The sequence below is a fragment of the Macrotis lagotis genome, chromosome 5 (assembly GCF_037893015.1).
Source record: "Macrotis lagotis isolate mMagLag1 chromosome 5, bilby.v1.9.chrom.fasta, whole genome shotgun sequence".
In the NCBI taxonomy this organism is placed as follows: Eukaryota; Metazoa; Chordata; class Mammalia; order Peramelemorphia; family Peramelidae; genus Macrotis; species Macrotis lagotis.
Genome location: NC_133662.1, coordinates 55552044 through 55568713, shown reverse-complemented (window position 1 = coordinate 55568713; position 16670 = coordinate 55552044). Strand labels below are relative to the sequence as shown.

The window sequence follows — 16670 nt, the reverse complement described above, 5'->3', positions numbered from 1 at the left end:
ATGCTCCCCTCAGCAGTTTAGCTTCACCACCAGACAAATAGTTTAAGTAATAGACAAGATAAGTAGTAGAGAAGGGCAAAGAAGTAGGAGAGGGTAAGGGATGATACTTCCTCCAGAGCAGCTGCCATAAGTAGTAAAGAAGGGTAAATGGGGGAGAGGGATGTCATTCCCTCAGAGCAGGTAGAGGAGAAGCTCACTGGAAATGAATTGAGCTTTTAAAAAGACCTAGGCAAGGTGCAGGGATACTTGGTCAACATAAAAGGTATTATATTTCCCCTACTTCATTCCCCACTCAAACAATTTAGAACCAAATTCATTTGGGAGTTGGGATGAAGGTATCTTTTGAAGCTACTTCCATGTTGAAAGGGGGACATAGAACTCTCCCTATCTAGTAGGTCTGTTTCAAGGGGAGTCTGAGTAAATCCAAGAATCATCTGAGGGTGCACAGGCTTCCACATTCTGATACAAGATATTCTGCTTGAACCACTAGATTGAGATGTATCACTTGTAAATCAAAGAAATAAACCTCACAACAAAGTTTAAACTTGGGCTTCCATGTTCAGATAGGGACCAAGAAGGAGAAAAGCCAGAAGTCCCAGGAAGAGGGATCTGAGAAAAAATAGCAATACAGGGAAACAAAATAAAAATGAATAAAAATTCCCCCAAATCACCCTTGTCTCCTTTTGACTACTTATTTTGTGGGCATTAGGAAAAAGCTGGGAAATAATTATATCAAAATAGCCTTTGATAAGTATATATATATATATGGATAAAATATCCAATCATAAGTTTGATTTCAGGTTACAACAATCAATCATGCACTAACAATACCACCTCAAAATCACTGAGGAAATAAGTAGGTGGGAAGCATTCATTTTCCAAAGGAACATAATAGGGAAATTAGCCAGAGGAATCCTGCCTTGGGCTTTTTTTTCCTGGCCTCCACTTCTGACAATATTGTGTGGTTTATGACAGTTCTCTCTAATGGTAGATTACTGACTTAATGATCCAACTGAGAACTATACCTGAATTCAAACCTCAGAATAAAATCCAATTATAGTCCCATTGGGTTTTTACCCCAAATGATAAATATCACCAAGAACAGCTTAGGGCTAGATACAGTATTCTCATGGCATTGCAATAAACAAAAGTTTGCCTCTTCAAATGTACATAAGAAATTTCCACTAAAAATTTTCCTCCTTTTCAAGTTTGATTGTCTTGATCATGAAGCAGTTACCAATTTTTGGTAGCAAAAGGAAGTTTGGACACATGTTGACTCCATTTTGATTTCCTTATAACTCTTAAGATGCTGTCTTGAAATGGAGACTTCCATTTTGACTCCTTAAAATGTTAAGATCCCCTGTATCTTTATGGGTACTTCTCAGATAAAAAACTAACTCTTAAAAACTTTCATTTTAAACTACAAAATACTCAGAAATATAGTTTTACAAACAGCCTTTTAAAGGGTTTTTTTTATTTTACTAAATCCCTATTTTTCCCAACCAAAGGATTCTCCTCTAAGTACACTTCAATCTCATACCTCCAGTAACAACAGAAACTCTTGGGGAGACAGTGGCCTTGTAGACAACAATGGTCTATACTGTTATGGGATAACATAAATAGCTTTTCTGGATTCACTGAGAAATCCATAGCAAAATTACAAAATATCTGACTGCCTATTTAATGCAGTTTTTTCCAAATAAAATAAAGTCACTCATCCAATGGAATGGGATGGTAGATTGAGCTGTCTTAGCTACTGTGCAACCTAATCCTTCTCAGGACCCCAAAATGCACAGCAGCATCTCACCAATTCCTCATGCCAGAAGGGGGAAAATGGAGACAACATGACACAGATCAAAACAGAGGCAGCCAAACCAGCTAACACATGACTATGAAGACACAAGTTTCCCCAATACCCCAGGTCAGAGGGGGAAAAGGGAGACTATATAATGCAGATGAAAACAGAAGCAGGTGAATTGGCAATCAAGACCAAGACAACAAACAGCAGAACCGGCTAATCAGAAAAACAGAGACAAAATAAACAGATAAAGATACAGCCTAGAGGGCTACTCCTTGACACTGAATAAGACTTTACCATGTTGTTTTAGTTCTAACAATGTTCCCATTTAAGCTGTGGATAGGGATGCCCAAAAATAAACTAACCCTTAACCCTAAAGCAGGTCCTCTAGTGGAGCACCATATCCCAATATGTGGCACATGCCATGCAAAAGAATCTGCTTGGGGTGGGGGCAAAGTGGTGGAAATTAAGTGACCCCTACCCACCTTGACTGGTCAGTCTCCCACAAAATTCACACTGTACCTTTTCTCCTACAAATCCCCAGGGGGCAGGAGGCTAAATGAAAAAGGGCTATTAAGATCAATGAAGGGGTTAAGTTGGGGGGGGACAGAAGAGGTTATTTCTCACCTTCTGGAGTCTGAGAGCATTAATTTCCCATCTGGGTTCACCATTATGAAAATGGGAGGAAATGAAGTTTTGGGGAAAGGGCACTTTAAAGATTAGGTTCATTTTGCAGTGATGAACTCACTAACCCTGACTTGAGATTAAGAAAAGGCACAGTTGATAGAGCACCAGCCCTGGAGTCAGGAGGACCTGAGTTCAATTCCAGCCTCAGACACTTTAATAATTACCCAGCTGTGTGGCCTTGGCAAGCCACTTAACCCCATTGCCTTGAAAAAAAAAAGTTCATTGACTTCTCTCATAGCTTGGACATTGGAGTGATTGGGGGGGGAGATTCATGGTCAGTATAGAAGTTAAAGATTAATAATTATAAAACATTTCTCTGTCTAATATTTTCCCTATTTCAATCTTTGATCACCCTAAGTAGATTTACAAATGCCTGTTTTTTTATATGTGACATTAGTTTTGATGAAATTATTGAAAAAATTTATAGAAGATAAGACTTTCATTACCTGATAGATCAATATGTAGATGTTTTTATAGTTATTAATATATTTTAAAGTATTAATCACTATTTTTACTTTTTTTACTGGCATAATTATTGATACAAAGTTTGATGAAAGAAAATTTTCACTGTTTCTTAGCCATTATTATTTGTTTTATGTCATGATTTTTACTGAAAATAATTTTATTGAAAGGTGAGAAATTTGTTAAGAAAACCAATTATTTCAGTTATTGAATACATTATGTATGCCACTGCATCTAGCATTTGATATTTGAACCTATGCATGGATTAAATATATGGGATATGATGTTAATTTGTTCTACATTCTTCATCTATTTTGTTCTTTGGATAAGGATACTTCCCTAAAGTACCCTATCCAAAAGTATTTTTAAGAAATTTCTTGGGAGTGGCTAAGTGGTGCAATGGATTGGCCCTGGAGTCAAGAGTGCCTGGGTTCAAATCCGGCCTCAGACACTTAATAATGGCCTTGGGCAAGCTATTTAACCCCATTGCCTTGCAAAACCAAAAAAAAAAAAGAAAAAAGAAAAGAAATTTCTTGAAAGATAAAATTGACTTCATTATGTTAATAGTTATACAGATTCTAATGATCAGAAATTCTTTTGTGTTAATAGTTCGCGTAGTTTAATGGAAAACTTTGGTTTTGGTGTTAGAGGTCACTGTTGAAATTTTGGTTCATTTCTTTCCTTTTCTTTGTGACCTTAGGAAAGTTAATTATCCTCTTTAGGTTTCAGTCTCCTAATCTTTAAAACAAGACACTTGGGCTAGATCTCTGTTGAATTCAGGCCTGAGTTTCATTGTTGCCTAGTAAAGCCCTATTGATTATCCTTTTCTAAGGACATGAACCCTAACCTTCATAGAAACTCCAAACAATGCACGCTATTACCTCAGTGAATCCCCAAACAAAACACATCCTCTGTGGAGACCTCAATGGCTCCCAGTCCCTATAGAAACCATACCACCTTGCCTCCTATATTTAACATCCTATAAAAAGACTTGTTCTCCCCACTACCCACTGCTAGAGTCTGCTTGGACCAGCCAGCTGTACCTTCCTTCAATAAACAGTTTTGCATTCGCATCCATTTGTAGCACCATCTTCCTTTTTATTGAGGGTTCACCTTTTGACCTTTCAGTCTCTAAGATACCATTTAGTTCCAAACATTCATTCACATAGAAATATGCAAATAGGAGATTTTTATTGGAAGTAGACTAGGAAAAGTAGTTTTTCAGCTAAAAAATGAGAGATAGCCTGGTATTTAGAAACCGTTGTGTTACTAGGAATTGAATGCAGTAAATAAAAAGGAAGGCAGGAAAATTTTTTAAAAACTATTTACAGTTATGTTTTCTATCAGGTTAACTGTAGGTCTAAATATATAGTCAATTTTTATCATTCATAGTAGTTACGTCCTATAAAGTCTATGTTAAAACTCAGTTACTGAATACTAAATCACTATTCCCAGATAAAATACAAGGTTAAGTTCTACAAGCTTCTAGTCACATTTATATTAATTCTTTCTAGACTGGCTTCACATGCAGATACATGTATTTTCTCTTCCTTTTTATAAATGTGCTATTGTTGATTCATTAAACTTATTTCATTGACCTGAAGGCCAATAGCACTAAAACTTGGACTGCTTTCCCCCAGTGAAGTTTATCTGAAACACATTTTTTCTCCCAAAATTGCCCCAAAATTGTGTAATCCCCTTTAAGTAAAATGTGGAGAAATCTATCAGTTATAAGATATAGTTTTGTAGCAGAGATGTTGTACTTATAATTAGTGTGATATGTCAAAGCCTGGAATTGATCATTAAATGCTTTGACAGTAAGGAGAATATCAAAAATTATGATCTCTGGAATCCCTGAAATTTTTAAACAATGTGTTGAAACTGTGTTGGAACTTGTTATAGTTCTGTGAGTTTATGTATAATGTAATAATGGAAAGATTATTTCATAAAATCTAGTAATTTTGTGGTATTCTTATTGCTGTTTTGTTTCTGAAATTATAATACATGTTAAAGGTTTCAATTCATATAAAATATTCTAATAGTTTGAAAGAATTCTGAAAGTAATCATTCGTATTTTTAATATGGCTAGTAGTTAAATAGGTGTAATGTGAAGTTGTCCATATAGAAGTTTTCTAACCATGTATATAAACTGGAATTATTTTGGCTGTACACACATGAACATGTGTGTTTGTGTGTGTGTGTGTGCTTGTTTGCTTTGAGGTAAAAGTACTTATGTAATATGAGAAAGATAAAATAATAGTGATAATTTGAGATTTCTCTGTGACAATCTGTAGTTAATTGAATTAATTGTTATGTGAGAAGTCTGGAGATGGTGGGCAATCTCCTAGCCAAAGGAGGTGTTTGGTTATTGTATAATACAGCATTGTATTGTTATTATATAAAAAGTATCTCATATAACATCCTTATATAAGAAAAGAGGAGGAAAAGACAGAGCAGATATGATTTCATACAAATGGATGTGGGTCTGGAGATCAGAAGTCAGTGCTATTAGAAGGACAGACCTAATAGCTGGATTTTGGCATATGCCTGTAAAAGGACGTGTTATGCTTGAAGAGCTTTACTGATGTTTGCATAAGATGTGATAAAAAAGAAACTGCAGATCAAAGGCCTTGAGCCAAAGGTCAGAGACAGAGGATGTAGGATCAGTCAGAGTTAAAATTCCTGCTTTTAACAAGGACTCAGGAGGGATACTCAGCAAATCTGGATATTGGGTAGGGGGATTATTAGTTGGGATCCCACCACAATTATAATTGATATTTAGCCCTGGTAAACTGGACTCACTTGAAGTTCTAATTAAATAGATTTACTATTTTAGATCCTATGAGGTATTTAAAATTGGCCTTTTGTTCTCTGTCTGGTACTGGAAATGGTCTGCAAAAGGAAGTGCTGATGGGTCAATAATTTTCCAGAGCAAAGAAACCCAGTAGGGGCCTGGAGACTTCAGGTGACAGGGGTGAGCAGTTGAAGGGGCAGTTTTTCAGTGTGGTATGAGATTGTATGCTTTTGACTTGATTTCCCCAAATGTGACATTTAGGTAATGTCTCCCCTGGTAGAATAAATCCATCCTAAAATATCTGATTACCCACATGACCTCTTTCTGAATACTGACATGTAAAAATTATATCTATAAAGGAATTTTTCTTTTGAGACCCTGAATCTTTATAGTAAACTGATATAACCAAACCAGATAATGAAGTTTTAGATCAATTGGACTTAATAGTCAAATAGGTTAAGTGTATGACTGGCTGTCAGCTCTATGTTTAGGTAAGGATTAAGATTCCTTAATTTTTATGTTAGGGGGATATTTAGGTAAGAAGAAGAATGGGAGATTTTTAGGATAATTACAATTTCAAGTTCTAGTTTCAGGAAAGGTATGTGAGTAAATTGAGTATATTCGGAGAAGGATAACCTTCTCTGTCTGCAATTACCATGAGGAAAGAAATCCACAGTTTTGACTTCTTTATACTAACATCTCATCTTCATTTTGGCCAAGGATGTTTAAATCATTATTTAATGAGAGCAAAAGATTGAGTATTTTTATTTGTAAATCAGTTGTTGGATACTCTTTGTGCTAAAATGACTGTCAAATGTATATGTTTACAAACTCAACTTAATCTGGCTTGTGTAGTGAAATAATTATGGAAGTTTATTTTGTTAAGAGTAAAGTAGCATCCACCAAATGGATGATTAAAAGAAATAGGATAAAGCTAAATTTTCTGTGTTTGTCAGTATAACAGTGGACAAGACAAAATGTAAAGTGTCATGATCCAAGAAGCTCCAGAATTTTAGTGTTTAGTGATGAAAAGAGTGATCTGATTAAAATGCTAAGAAGTTTCTTTATCAGAAAAGAAAGTCTCAACAAATCACCTGAGCTGGAGAGGACTTTTTGAAATAGACTCAGAAGATTCAGAAGGACAGAAATCTCCAGGAGAAAGAAAATTGGAGTTGGTGTTATATTTTAATATATCTGGCATTTAATTGTACAGGTTATCACTGGGGACTGCCCCCTTTTAATCTCTGTAACCTTCTCCTTGATTCTGTAAGTGTGTCACTCCTTCTTATACCCCCCCTCCCTATAAGATAGACTTCATGTTGGTGACTTAACCATTACTAGAACTAGAACTTTCTCTATAAGGAGAAAAACTTTGCTTACTTAATGAAATACAGGACAAAGAAATAGACAGGTATAAGAAGGAAAGTGAAAAATTGTTTAACTAAATTTGAGAAATTGAAGGAAAGTGTAGAATTGAAATTTTGTATGTAAAAAAGAGGGATTATGATAAGCAATTAGGTTTCATTTCTACGTCAGTTATAGGAAACTGAGGAAAGAAACTATAGTGATAGAGTCTAAGGAATGTCCGCTTCCAGGGGTAAATCAAGCTAATTTACATCTTACTGGGAACTAGAGGAATCTCTCTATGGAGAGGGAAAGGGATGGACTGGCACAGAAAGACAAGGGACCATAGAATTAGCAGGTTAGGTGAATTAGTGAAGGGAGTGACACAGTAGTCAGTTTCCCACGTCGGGGTTTTCCCTTTCAAAGTCTGACTGCCAGATTGTGAAGAAGGGGAGAGATCACATAGGCCTTGATCTTGGCAATACCCAGCCTGGTGAGGACAAGGGAGAGACTTGTGTTTCTAAACAGGAGACATAGGCCCTGATTTCATGTGACACACATGCCCATTTCGATTATGGACACCCATCCTTAAGGATGTTATAAATAAAAGGATCTGCTTTGGTCCACTTTTGATGCTTCCGAGTTCTTGGTAAGGTATTTGTTTCTTGCGCTCCCCTCCTCAAAAAAGTGGCACTAAATAGACCTTGTAATATAACACTTGTTTATAGATTGAGAACTAAAACAATGAAGAAGAATATTGTCTGTATGACCTCATCTGGGAAAATCCATCTTGGATAGCTGAAAATTTTCACCATTCTGTGTGAATTAAAATAATTTGTGTTCAGGGATTTCAAAAAGTATTCTTCCTATTACAAGTTAATATTCTTTTAATACTGTTTATCACATTCTGAAGGGTTGTTTTTGTTTTGTTTTATTTTGCTTTTCTCCCTCTGGATGGGGATAGTATTGTCTATTGCTGATCTAACACAGTTGTCCTAGCTATCTGAATTGCTGAGAGGAGCTGCTTCCATCAAGGTTGATCATCTCAGTGTTGTTGTTGATGTGTCCGTTGTTCTCTTGATTCTGCTCCCTTCGCTCAACATCAGATCCCGTATTTCTTTCCATGCTTCTCTAAAGTCTAACCATTTATGATTTATTATAGAACAGTAATATTCCATGGTACTCATATACCATAACTTGTTTAGCCATTCCCCAATTGATGGACATTTTTTAATATTGTTAATTTTTTGCTTCTCCTGCTAAATTTTCCTCCACTTAAGAATTTGTGTGTCATTATCTCACCTATTTACAAACTCCTTTGTAAGTTTTTCTAATATGTTAATAGTTTGTTTTTTTTAAACAGCATTTAAAGTTGTATATTCTCTTTGAAGATTTACTACTTTCCTTCTAGTTTTAGGATCCTCCTCTTTTGATTTGTTTGCTTTAGTTTTTATTAAGGATTTTTCCCTCAGGATATTTGTTATTTTAATTCTTTTTTTTGTTCTTATTTCACCATCACTTATTTCCTAACTACTTCACCTTTGCCTGATGGATACACTCCAAAATTAGTTTGCCAGATTGCTTCAATCTCTTTACTAGGAAGAAGAATGGGGAATTTGGGGTTTAGAAGCAGTCTCTTGTGGATTTCAGTCCCATTACTTTGGACCTGTAGTGACAATATTTACTAAAATCAATAATTGTGTTCTCTATGTGAACCTTGTTGTTATAGTTAATGAATGAAACAATTGATTGGACATGTGTTCAGTATAGCTTCATAAAAATTCTTAAAGAGTAGAATAATCATCAGAGAAAGTATTTGCCAAATTAATCATATATAAGATAGTTTTGCTCTTGAGAAATATTCTATTTTAGTGATATTGCATGACAATATTTAAATCAGTATCTTAATTAAAAAAACCTTAGTGACAAAAGACTTTATGATATAGTTGCTATTTAAGTATGTTTAACCAGCAAGCAGTAACATGAAAGCAAATCTCTTATCATATAGTTAAAATTGATTTAAGTTACAGTTCTTCTAAGACTTCTGTTTAATTCAAGTCTATTACATTTTTGTAATTTGCAGTGTTGTACACAAGCACATTATTGGGCAACATCTAGTGTATCCCTAGTAAGTAATAAATAGAATGTTTAAGTAGAAATAATTCATTACTCCACTTAGATTAACGATAAGGATTGAGATTCATTAATTCATAGTCAAATATTAGCAACAGATACATAAGGATAATTCCTCAGCCTGGTAACTATTATTTCATAGCATAGATGACCATTCTACTTTTTTTGTTAGATGTTTTGATTACCAGCAAAAGCAAAATTAATAATAGCATGCATTTATGTGGCTCTTAAATATTTCCTTTTTTTAAAATGTCTTTTTTTTTTGAGATCTACATAGATCCATATGTATGGATCCATAGATATGAGATCCATACCTTGTGAGGTATGCTCTCTTAGCCCTATTTTCCGGATGAGGAACCTAGCTCAAAATGGTTAAATGACTCCCAAGTCCAATTTGGATCATTCCAAATTAACTCTCAAATTAAACACCACAAACTTAAAAAAGTAAAATATTAAATCATAATTTATATTGTTTCCTCAGTTTATATATTTTAATGTAACTTTACCCCCCCCAAAAAAAATCCTAATTATGGTTATTTTAGTGTTTGGGTGCTTTCAACATGAATTTCGGGCATCTTTGGAATTTCTTATTCAGTAAAATAAAGATGAGCTAAATTTTTCAGTTGTCAAAAAGTGAGACCATAGATGACAGTGGAGTTAGAAATGAAGGGAAGTATTTGGCAAATAATTAAAATAAGAATTTATAGAGCTACACTGGATATAAATAAAGTTTTTTCAAAAGATTAAAAGTATTGATATTTACTCAAAAAATTGTTCACTCTTACTAAACCAAAAAACTCTACAAAATAAAACAATTTTGTATTACCACCGCTTATCCATGAAATTTTAAAAATAATTAAAAAGCAATGAAGCTCAATCCTGGCAGGATTTGTGGAGAAATAGAATCGCATTCATTGTAATGAAATTTCAGCCTTTTGTAAGGTTTTTGTGGGGGCAGAGAGAGCAGTGTAACAACAGTACAGAGTAAAAGTTGCATAGAATAATCATACACCTCTGGTCAGAGATTTTTATAGCAGTATTATATGTAATCACAGAAAAACTGCCAAAAAAACCAAATGACTAACTGCAGATGATGGGTTAAATTTGTTAATTAATGTTTTAGAACACCATAATACAATTAAGAGGGGAATAACATTTTAAGTATTATTACAAAGAAATCTAGAAAGACATTCATAAAATAATGCAAAGTGGGAAAAAAAGCACAATTTCTCCTGAAAACCTCCCTTTCCTTTGTTGAGAGATATAGTAATCATCCTCTTTGCTGAAATTCAATAAACATGAACATCTTTTAATTAAAAAAAAAAGAAATTTCCAACAACAATTGAAAGGACTTGATTGAATATGATGACTAATGGAAGGAAATAAAGGTTTCAGAGAGAGAAATACTGGTGTGTCATATGTAAAATGGTAAAAAGGCCTGGTAGCTAAAACAAAGACTTCTGAATCACAGTATTTAACACTTGAAATCTTAGAAATCATCTAGTTTTAATCTCTTAATTTTATAAATGAGGAAACTGAATCAAAACAGTGAAATAATTGACAGTTTTATTCAGGTAGAAAGTAACAAAGTTGGTTTCGAATTGGATTAAGCAAATTGGAATAATTTGGAATATAATTGTTTACCTTGTGAGAGAGTATTTTCCATAGTATTCAAGACTGGAGCCAGATTCGAATAGTTTAATTTCAGTATGATTTTAGTGATAAATTCTCAGCCAAAAAGAAAAACTCCTAATAAAAACAAAATGAAGGTTTTCCATGTTCAAACAAGTAATATGATATTAAGTTACTTTCATATAGGCAAGGTGTAAACCCTGTTGTTTTGACATGTGTATTAGATCCAGAGAATATGTTGATTGGTGGTGGATCAACTTTAACCTGTTCCAAATGTGTTGATAATTGGGTAAAAAACTAAAAGTTCTTCTATCCCATTTCACTTTTTTTTTAAGCAAAAGCACTCTTTAAACTACTTTTTAACAAATATTTTTTGCCTCAGGCCTTGATTAATCCTATAATTTAGACTTTTAAAATGATAAGCTGCTAAAGTAATGTAATCACAAAATAATTCTTGTTACTATAAATAAAATGCATTTTTATGGTTTGTTTATTTTGCAAATGTTAAGTTTTTTGAGATGTTATTTAAATTCTCCACCAAATAAATATTTTTATGATAAAATCTGAAGACTTAATATGAAATATGTGAGAGTTTCTTTGTCTCTATAATAGTTCTGAGCATCTAGCTTTGAGTGTGTCTCTGGCTCTGAGGTTGCCCCTTGAGAGTTACTGTGAGGGATCATCCCATATGTCTGTGACAGTTTGTCTTTGGGTGGGTTCATTTCTGAGCATTTTGTTCCATGTGACTATCTCAGTATGTGTTCCAGTCCCAGTGTATCACCTGCCAGAACTATAAGATTCCAGAACTCAGTTATGAACTGCTTCTTTATCCTTTTTAATGCCTGATGTCATCTAATTACTCCCAGAGTCCTCTGACAGTCTGTCTGACTGGCCTTTAACAAGAACTTTTTGAGGGGCAGAAGGGAGTGAGGGGGTACTACCCTGAGGCACAACTGATGTGTATATAAATAAAAGGTTAAAAAAATTGGGACACTTGATGGAATTTTTGCTACTTTTCAACCAAGCTTTTATTTTGAAAAATTGAAATTTTTTAAAAAACAGAGCAAGAGGAAATTTGACATTAAGTACTATATAGAACAACAATCTTTGACATGATTTTGTAAATACTGCTTTATATGTCACTGAACTTAGACATCTTTCTTTGATTTGTTCCATATAAAATTATTTTGACATAAAAATTCTCATTTCTAAATATTTCTTTTGTTATTAAAGTTTTCAAACTGAGTATTTCTGATTCCATAGTCATTAATCATGGAGTAGAATGATATGTAGCTATTAGTAAACATTTAATATACATTTTGAGAAAATATTTGTAAAGAAACCTTTTGCCCAAAGAATCACTAAGGGAGTCTTATAATTTACACTTCAAGTTTTTAGACTGAAGCATACATTTGTCCCAGATACCCAGTTATTTATTTTATTTTTAATCTTATTTTATGTTTTGGTTGTTATTGCCCTTTCACTTTTCTAAAGGAATATATATCTAGTGTTTAACTAGCTTAATATGAATATATTCTAATTATCAGTCTTAAACTCTAAAAATAGTCATTTATGAAATTCACAATGTCTGATGATTTCCTTTACATTTACTTTAAATCCTTTAAGTGACTACCTTGTATATGTACCAGTATCTGTTGGAAATGGGGATAGAGATGGAGAGTTTTTTCAGTTTTATAATTGTTTTGGTAGGACTAGAGAAGATCAAGTCCCAAGTAGATAGAAAAATAAAGCTAATTTTGGAATCTAGAGCCCTTTGTTAACCATAATTTTCTCTTGCTAAAAATGAAATAACAAAGTTAGTTATATGAATGAAGTTTTATTCTCTCAGATCTTTTTTTTATTTTTTATTTTTGGTTTTGGCAAGGCAGTGGGATTCAGTAACTTGCCCAAGGCCAATAGCTAAGTAATTATTAAGTGTCTGAGGCAGGATTTGAACTTAGGTCCTCCTGACCCCTGTGCCAGTGCTCTATACATTTTGCCACCTTTTAATTGCCCTTTTTCTCTAGGATCTTACCAAAACCCATGAGTGGATGGCATCCTTACAAATGCCAACCCTGATATAAAATTTGGGGGACATTTTATACTGAAAGGACAAAGAATCATACAAACTGAGTTAAGTAACCAATGAGATTACACATAGATGACATGGTTTTACAATATGATTCTCTCAAATTTTATAATATTTGCTTAAAATTCTTCTTGACAAGAATTCCACTTATGCTGAAAAGTAACTGTTTACAAATAACAATAGGATTTTCTTTCTCCTCATCCAAGATGTCTCTTATCTTGATATTTATTTTTTTGTTTGTTTATTTATTGATCAGATAAGGAATTTACTGGTGCTATCACTGAGATGACCAGATAGTATTGGCAAAGGCCAAGTCAACATTGTAGGAGATAGGCCTTACATTTCTTTAAACACTGAAATTTATAACTGTTAAAGGTTAAGAGACTAATATTCAATCAGAAATGTAATTCAGAAGTATTAATTCCAAATTAAAGAATATCAGATTAGACACCTTTTATTAAGTTTTATAGAAGGGTGGAAAAAAGCAGAATACCCAGTAAAATATAAAAGTTTCTATATATCTGATAGATAAACTGAGGTAGTTAGATAACTAGAGTGTGTAAGTAAGCATTTATTAAAGGCATTTTATGCTTTTTAGGCACTGTTCTAAGTGCTGAGCATACAAAGTTAAACTATTGACACATTCAAAAAACTTACATTTGATTATCATCCTTAGTAATCACAGAAGACCATGACATCAAATGAGTGATGACATGACATATACATTATGTTGATTAGAGTGGAGGGGAATGTAGTACAAAGACATCCTTTTCAGTGTCTTTTCTGGTGAAGGCTGGGTGCTTTGGGAGTCCTTGGCCTTATGGATGTGGGTCCTCCCATTTCAGCAATGCCAGACAGTGCACCATGATTATTCTTTGGGGACGCATTTGCAACAATACGTTGTAGCCTACTTGTCTCTTGATGGTCTGGTCATAATAACATATCAAGTCATTGGTAAATTGATAATAACTTAGAGCTAATCCTGTCTCTCCACTGTCTAATTGTCAGTAAGGTCTATTCCTCTCTTCTCATCTCTGCAACCTTACTCCCCCTAGAACTCAAAGACTTTGGTTTCTGAGAAGTTGCCCAGTAGGTTTTGGATTGTTTATAAGAACCATGACAGTATCTGATCATCTTCAAACCTCTGACTTTCATTCTTCATTAATAAAAGCAATCTTGGCAAATGCTTTCACTCTGGTCTACCTTGCATGCCAGTCCAAGTATTATGCCTCAGTGGCACAGTACGAATGCACCCAACTGACCTTCTTAATCATGGCCCCAGTTTCAAAGACTGGGGTTCATTTTATCAGTCCTAATTGGGGCATCCAGGTGAATCAGGCCTGTTTGGAACATTGTAATTTTTTTTAAATGATGGAAAATAACACATAAAGGTGAAAAAGAAAGGGGGTTATTTTAATCTTCATTCCAGGTAAGATAAAGCAAAGGTCTTTTATTGAAATAGTTACTAGGATCACCATCTAACCAAAAGATAATGAACATTAAATATGTAGATAAACTCTTTGAGAATATTAATATTACTTGTAATAGAATGTTTCATATTAAAATGATCCTATTTAGAATTTTTTTATTGTCTTCCTAATTATTAATTCAGAAGTTTTAATATAAATGGCATTCTAATACTACTTGTTTGCGTTATACTTTAAGAAAAATTAAATTGTAGGACTTTATGCTTTATATTCTTGAATTTAAGAATTTTAGGACTTGTGTCTATTGTTATTATTTGTCCTTCATTCTCAAAGAGGACCAGGACATCCAGGAAATGATGCTATGACATGCAAGTGAATTGGATTTTAGTGAGGAAGGACTGTGGAAAGTCACCAGCCTCACTTTATCCTCTGGAGCTGTCTGGGTATCATAACTTGATATGGATCAGGACAACTGAAGATGACCTTGGGTGACCTTGGCCTTTTTAAACTAAGGTCCTTATCAGATCTCACTTATATAGAGGCAATGTTCATTCATTGATGGGGAAAAAAAAGTTCATTCTGGGAGGGGTAGGATCCTCAGAGTTTCTGACCACAGCAGAAATAATTACTATTTACATTTACTCTGAGCCATCTGGGTCCAAACAATGACCAAGTAGAATTAGCCTGGAGCCTTCTGTTGGCCTATCAATGATAGCTAGAGTAATTAAAAATAATCTATTTTTCACATCCAAATGTGAATATGATAGTTCAGTTTACATGGATATATTTTCATTTAAATACTTGTAAACTAATGTGTCAGCTGCATGGCAAGCACTCTGCTAAGCCCTGAGGATACAAGGAAAGGCATAAGATTATTACTGACCTCATGGAGCTTAGAATCTAACCAGGAAAGACAAAAGAGCCAACCATGGTTGCAGAAAGCCAGGGATGAGGTGGGGAATGTACCCAGGTTAGGGACTTGATGGAGAAGTTCAGAGGAATGTAACTGGGTAGAAAATTAAAAGTCTGCTGCTTTGGACTCCCTTCTTAAATGAATGAAGATTCTGGAAAGAAAAGTGCCTGGGTTCTAATCAAAATGTATTTTTTTACATTATTCTTGCTGCTTAAAATATAAATTTTTAAATATTAATTTAGTTTGGTTTTGTTTTTCTGTGATAGATTCCCCCAAACACTTGTGAAACATTGTTTCAGTGAACTAGTTCTATAGGATCAGAGTTATAAAATCACCAAATTGAGACTTATTTCATGACTTTTTAATGATTGAATTTGGTTATAATATTTTAATAACAAATGCAAAACAACATTAGTGTGGAAAGGTTTATTTGGTTTTTGCTGGTACTTAGAAAAATTCATAGGTATGAACCTAACCTCAGTTTAAAATTGAATGAATGAATGGGATATTAATACAATATGAATGATATGTTTGACTTCTTAAATATTTAGGAGTCAGAAAAACCTGACTTTAAATACTAGCATTCTGTCTTTAACTTAAGCATCATCACATGACCTATTGAAAATAGTATCTTTTCATCTGTAAAATGAAGGGAGATTGGGCTGGAACATATCTTAGAACTCTTCTGACTTTTAAAATAATTTTGTAATCCTTGAATAATAGAATTTTAAACAACACTGCCATCTCATATGAATAAGGGGGCTCTTTATATATACATTTTGTATACTGTATAATATACTCTTCCTTTAAAGTTTTCCCCATTCCAAGTGAATGAAGATGTAGTCTTTGAAAAGTTTTACCAGCTAGGTGATGCAGTGAATAGAGACTCCTCTTGGACTCAGGAGGAACTGAGTTCAAATCCAACCTCAGACACTTACTAATTACCTAGCTGTGTGATCTTGGACAGGGCACTTAACCCCATTGCCTTGCAAAAAAACCTTAAAAAGGGGCGGCTAGGTGGCGTAGTGGATAAAGCACCGGCCCTGGAGTCAGGAGTACCTGGGTTCAAATCCGGTCTCAGGCACTTAATAATTCCCTAGCTGTGTGGCCTTGGGCAAGCCACTTAACCCCGTTTGCCTTGCAAAAAAAAAAACCCTAAAAGTAGAAAGTTCATTGGGATTATTTTGTGTTCATCTATAATACTTAGATGTTAGGACTCCAGAATATCTTATATATTAACATATATATGAAACAGCCTGCTTCTAGTGGATACGACACAAGTTTTGTTGCTTGCTTTTCTCAAAATTTTGGGCAAGTCATTTAACCCTAACTTTGAGTCAGTTCCCTCTTCTTTAAATGGGGACAATAATGCTTGCACTATCTATGTTGTA

At 34.0% G+C, this 16670-nt stretch overlaps 1 protein-coding gene across 2 annotated transcripts in view; it reads left to right on the top strand.

Annotated features, from left to right (window-relative positions):
• LMBRD1 (LMBR1 domain containing 1) overlaps positions 1–16670 on the top strand; it is a 201901-nt gene that overhangs the window by 117840 nt on the left and 67391 nt on the right. The window lies entirely within an intron of this gene.